Below are 6060 nucleotides of genomic sequence, written 5' to 3'. Positions count from 1 at the left end.
TAATGTGGGAACTCTTGCTTATTTAACACTACACCCGGGCGCCGGTGTAGCGGCCCTTGCACACTTTTCACTGTATTCAGGCTATACAGCGCGTCGCTTCCAGGGGACGCCCTAGCACTTACACAATGATCAAAAGGATTCATGTCATGATTTTTTCGACAAGTTTTACGCTGGTTGTCGACTACCTAACGCAACCCTCCACTTTTCTCATTCGGGCTTGGGACCGGCAACGGCAGTGTTAAATATTTATCTCCTAATTGTTTATTATATTTGTCAACTTATTATAAATATTTAAAATTAATATCATTTTCTCTCATTTATATTTAACAAACTGGCTCGAACTCGTAGAATTAAGCTCGAGCCCAATAAAATTAATATTTAAAATTAAGTTTAGTTATTAGATATGTAAATACATAAGAATTGTGGGCTAAGCTCCACTTAATTTTCCATGCAAACCCACCCTTGAAAAAAAAAAAAAAAAAAAAAAAAAGGTGGGAACGAAGAGAGCCAGCGGAGTGGAGCTCGCGAGCGGAGTGAAAACATCTGTCCAATCGGGCGAGTTTCATTATGTGGGTTGGGGGTGCGGGAGCAAAGACCCTACGGTATGATAAAAGAGTAATTTTGTAATTACATATTTTGCTCCAGGGTTATATATATGTGCTTGTTTTTAACGTTAAGTATTCTGTCATGTACTCTTTTCTGAAATTGAAAGGAAATCATCGTTCTGCTCCCGAGAACGTAAGCATCTTTGCCGAAGCTCGTTAAATCTCTAATATCTCGGAAATCTTCTTCATCGTAACGTCTTTCTTTTCAGTTTTAGATCAGACATTTCTACAACTTTGATCTGCCATCCTCCTCCTCCTTTTCATTGTTCGGCATAAGAAATAATCCAAAATAACCTTACACGACCATCATGCACATGTCCTCGTCATGAAACCAAATAATGATAAGGTCATCGAAAGCCATGCAGTCATAATGTTCCGGTCATAATGTTCCCCTATTTAGTCGATGTTCATTCTTCATTAAGTTAGGCCCTCCAGAGGAGAACGGGACAACTGTTAGCGATGATTGTGCCTTTAATATCGTGCTATTAAACAAAATCTAAACAGAAGTAATTATAAAAGATTATTTCAAATTTATGAAATAATTTTTTATACAAAATAGTTATAAGTAGACTTAAAATAAAATACCTATAATTACTTCCTCACAGCAGCTTCCTAGGGCAACGCACCTGCCCAAACAGAGCCTGAATCACCTTAAAAAGCATTTTAATGGGGGTATATACGTAAAAAAAATTAAAAAATGCTTGTTTGATTTAACTGGCTCATGGGCTAATCGGGTTTGCTCAGACCACCGACCCGTTATACAAAATAGTTATAAGTAGACTTAAAACAAAATATCTATAATTACTTACTCACAGCAGCTTCCTAGGGCAACGCGCCTGCCCAAACAGAGCCTGAATCACCTTAAAAAGCATTTTAATGGGGGGTATATACGTAAAAAAAAAAAAAATGCTTGTTTGATTTAACTGGCTCATGGGCTAATCGGGTTTGCTCAGACCACCGACCCGTTATACAAAATAGTTATAAGTAGACTTAAAACAAAATATCTATAATTACTTACTCACAGCAGCTTCCTAGGGCAAGAGGTATTCGCTGCTCTGTTAAGCCAGCCTCACGCAGTCCCCTCTAATTCAGCAAGCAGTTAGCCTGAGCGTTCGCTTAGGCTAACAGCAAGACTGCCCATCTTGAATTGGGCGGGTCAGATATCGGCTAAACGCAACCCAACCCAAGAGCCGGATGAAATCATTCAAGCATCCACATGCCCCCACTTGGGTTACAAGCTCGCGTGAAAGAGCTCGGCTCTTCTCTTTGCCAAATGTGCAGTTATATAGTGGTTTGTTTAAATAAGTTTAGCAATGTGGGACTAAATACGGCTTGGGATTTATATAGCGCATTATAAACTTTGAATGGGCACAGTGGATTTGAACCAAAGGATTTAGCAAAATGGTTTTTTTTTCTTTATGAAAATCAGACACTTAATGGGGTTTGATGATAAAAAAATTATTATTACATATCTAATGATCAAAATTTGATATTTATATTTATAAATATTGATGGAATAAATTTAACTAAGAAAAATATGCAAGTAGATATGAATGTTTAAGTGTTAAACTGATGAATTCTTTTAAAACGTAGGTCTTATATGATCGTTCGTCAGTACATACAATTTAGAAAAAAGGTCTTGTATCGTACATAAAACTATGAGGAGAGATGGATGCATGAAAGTTTTTTTAGGGAACAACAAGAAATATATTAAGTTTTGAACTTCGTAAGTTAGAGGGAAACAACTCCTCAAAAGTTCTCAGAGTTATAGGAATTTAGAGAGACAAATGAGAGAAGTGGAGATAATTAGTGATCTCGAGAGAGGGAGCAGAGACGAATCCAGATCCCCTCCCTATTATTTTCGCTCCCCTTTTATCCATAAGGTAAAAAATTAATAAAATAATTGAAATAGTAAATTATGTATTGCATGTTGTATTTCTTCTAGTTTTGATGGAAGAGTGTGATGTGAAGAAAATGATATATTGTTGATCAATGTTATGTTTTGGCGATACTGTGGTCATTTATGATACCTCGGTGAAACAATCGAGTTTCAAGTGTTGGGCGGCGTCTTTAACAAGGAACTGACATATGTCCTTATTAGTCACGAAGACTTCTCGTCAGTCATGAAAAATTATTCTGATAGCTGCTCTTGCACGGATGGGTTGAGTTGTCCTTCTAAGGCAGATAAGAATGATTGGATCAACATGCGACTTCGATTCAGTTACTTCGATATGTGAGCTTCATTCAGCCGCTTCAGCTAAATCTAGCAAAAATTCTTGGATACTCTTATTTGTATATACATAAATATATAAATATGTAAAAATTATAATATGTATGCAAATGTGCCCCTTAAAAATAACATAAAATGTATCTTAAAATTAGAAATCAGCGGGGTCTCTAATAATATACAAGCTACTTGAAAAACATGACTAGGCCTTAAGGGAATAATGCATCAAATTTTTATCATCACTGAAATGATACTCATACTAATTAATTGTTAGGCATATGCTTAATATCAGAAATTTTTAATATCTCTATGTATATAATATCCAAATTTGCATATTTACCTTTATTTTAGCTAAGTATGCATTTATGTGTTAGTTATGTGTTTTAAAATTAAAAATCTAATACTAATCTTCAACTTCTCTACAAGTTTTTCAACATTTACAAAACTCCTAAAATATTATTATTTACATAACTAGCCCTGGTGGTTTTTAGTGACAATCAAATTAATGTAGTTATGGGCAAGGTTTTCAACATTTACACAACTCCTAAAATAATCAAACTGAAACTACTCGAGTGCAGCCAAACGGGATCGTTTGAACGTACCAACACTGAAGAGAAGAGAGGAGGCAGAAACGGGGCTTGTCGTCCTTCACCTTATTTTTCAGTACCAAATGTTAGAATTTGTCGATCGAGGCAAACTGAACGAATCCATTTGGGCCAACCCATAATGAGAACAAGTAGAAGAGCTCGATTAACCATGATGTCATGATACCGTGATTGGTGAAGATGGTGCACAACTCCTTAAGAAAGGCGGTCTCAAGCCGAAATGAAATTGCTCCCTATTGAAGCTGTGTCAACACCATAATGAGTGGTCGCTCAGTCATCCTCACTAGTGATCAAAAGTTTAATGGTGGGATCAAAGATACATGTCTCATGCAGTTGATCCACCTCCCCTAGTCATCCGCGATCGATCATTCGTTACGACTGACCAGAAGTCCTTCAGTGAGTACCAGGAGACAAAGCAAGAGCAAAAAAAAAATTCAAGAAAGCAACGAGAAGTTATAATAGAAAAGGAAGAGTTAAGTGTAAAGTCACGAACCCCTCAATCTCTATATATATATAAGAAAACATAGGAAGTTGAACCGTCACACATGGTTAGAAAAGGAATTTTATATTGATATAAAAAACGTGTTGACAAAAGGATCACATCAACACAAGAAATGACACGTAAAAATAAATTTTATTCAAGAAAAGGCCATAAAATTATAAAAAAAAAGGCTATGAAATTAGCATGAGATAAATTGCAGTAGAAAGGGGCCGGTCCTTGTATCAGGCGAGAGAAAGGAAGCGTTGGGAACCATCGCTCTGTCGTTCACTTATAAAGAAAAAGACATATAGTTCACCAACATGGCATACTTCTTAGTGGTTGGCTCGCCACCCACTTATAATGCTATCTTCAGTCATTCCTTCCTTAGCCCTTTCAAGGCCGTCAACTCAACCTACGATGTGGGTCTGAAGTTCCTAGGCGATGGGTAGGTAATCACTGTCCACGGCGATCTCGGGAGACCATAAGCATTCAACAAGAACCTATCGAGCTCAATAACTTGCTAGAAGGGGACTCAATACCAACGAGACCACACAACAATTGCCGATGACCAAAGTTGGAACTAGTAATTTTTTTCTACTGAGTGATGCTATTCATGCGAGATACAACGAGGCGCTTTTCGACACCCTCTACAGCCACCGAGACTTTTTTACTGATTTTGTCATTGGGATGTCATGGATACCAATCAACGCCACATGCCACAGCTTGAACTTCATCCTAGTAACCTGATAGATGCCAAAATAAGAGGACATCGACTACCACTCTAGCCGAGCCGATCTTGTGGCAGCAGTGACAATGACTTAGCGGTGATGGATTAACGGAGTAGCAAAGACATTTTAATATCATTTGCTTCGCCACATTGAGAGATTACTGTTGATTATAAAATTGAGTATAGACAATTTCTTATTTGAATCTTGAACCTTCCAATCCTAATCATAAGGCGCATCGGAATTCCCGCTTAATTAAGAGGTTTTTTTTAATGATGTATCAATTCTTATATTTTATGTTAGATTTATCTCAAACCAAATTAATTAAATTTTAATTACTTTCTTTTTAAACTATATCTCAATATTTTGATATAATATTTTACATACTTACCACACAATTCTTTTATATTTACATTCTTGACATATGAACTTATTAATATTATTAGTTTTAAAAGAGTTTTGCACTCTTTAAAACATAGACAAAATTATGTTGTATACAGAAGAGGCGTTGGTACGAATCTCGAAGAGATCTAACGGTGCACTGATAAAAGAATCAGAGGCATAATTTGAGGTCCATACGTATCAAGTCCAAGGCCAAACATGGTAGTCGAATGGCTCGAGTTTGAACTGTTCGACTAGAAGCGAAGCATGGGGTGATTCGGGTTATTCCCCACTAGGAAAGCAATCCAAGAGGGAAAACAACCCCTAGGGTTCTGAAGTCCTATTAAAGAGATCCAACAGTCTCCCTGAACATCATAAAAAATTAATAGGACAAGTCTCAGCCATTCCCCCCGATCTCCTCGTGTAAGGGCGATTACCTATCAAATTATAATGATTCAATATCTAATCGATAGCCTAGTTTTTCTTTGTCGATTGGAGGTCCTCATCAGAAATTGATGACCGACAATCATTCTGACTAATCGATCGACAAGACTTAGTTGACCAAGTCAGCTTGCCAACCCCTTGCCAATATAAGATAGGTCGACTAGTGACACCTACCGTTCCTAGTCGATCGTATATGCCTAATAGTGTCTCATTACCCTAAACCCTAAACTGGCAATACCTGCCAAGCTAGTCGACTGGCAATACCTGCCAAACCTAATCGACTGGCAACACCTATCAAGTTCTCGTCGGTCCAGCTAACTGAGTCAAAGAGCAACCAAGCTCCCGACGCACATACTTAAACTACCGATAAAAATCTATATACCCCCAATTAATGTAGAAGCATGAATGAAACTTAACATATTGTAGATCTTTTCTCTATAAATAGGGTGTCATGTCATAAATAAAAATGTTACACATTTCTCACAAATTACCGTTGATTACTGTGCATTTCCCTATTCTCTCTCTTTCATCTATTGCACTTTATTCCTTCGGTGTGATTCATGAATAGAATAAGATTCATCATATATATATA

Source organism: Phalaenopsis equestris, unplaced genomic scaffold (assembly GCF_001263595.1).
Source record: "Phalaenopsis equestris unplaced genomic scaffold, ASM126359v1 Scaffold000266, whole genome shotgun sequence".
Lineage (NCBI taxonomy): Eukaryota > Viridiplantae > Streptophyta > Magnoliopsida > Asparagales > Orchidaceae > Phalaenopsis > Phalaenopsis equestris.
The sequence above is the reverse complement of the archived record's forward strand: the minus strand, read 5'-3'. Positions refer to the sequence as shown.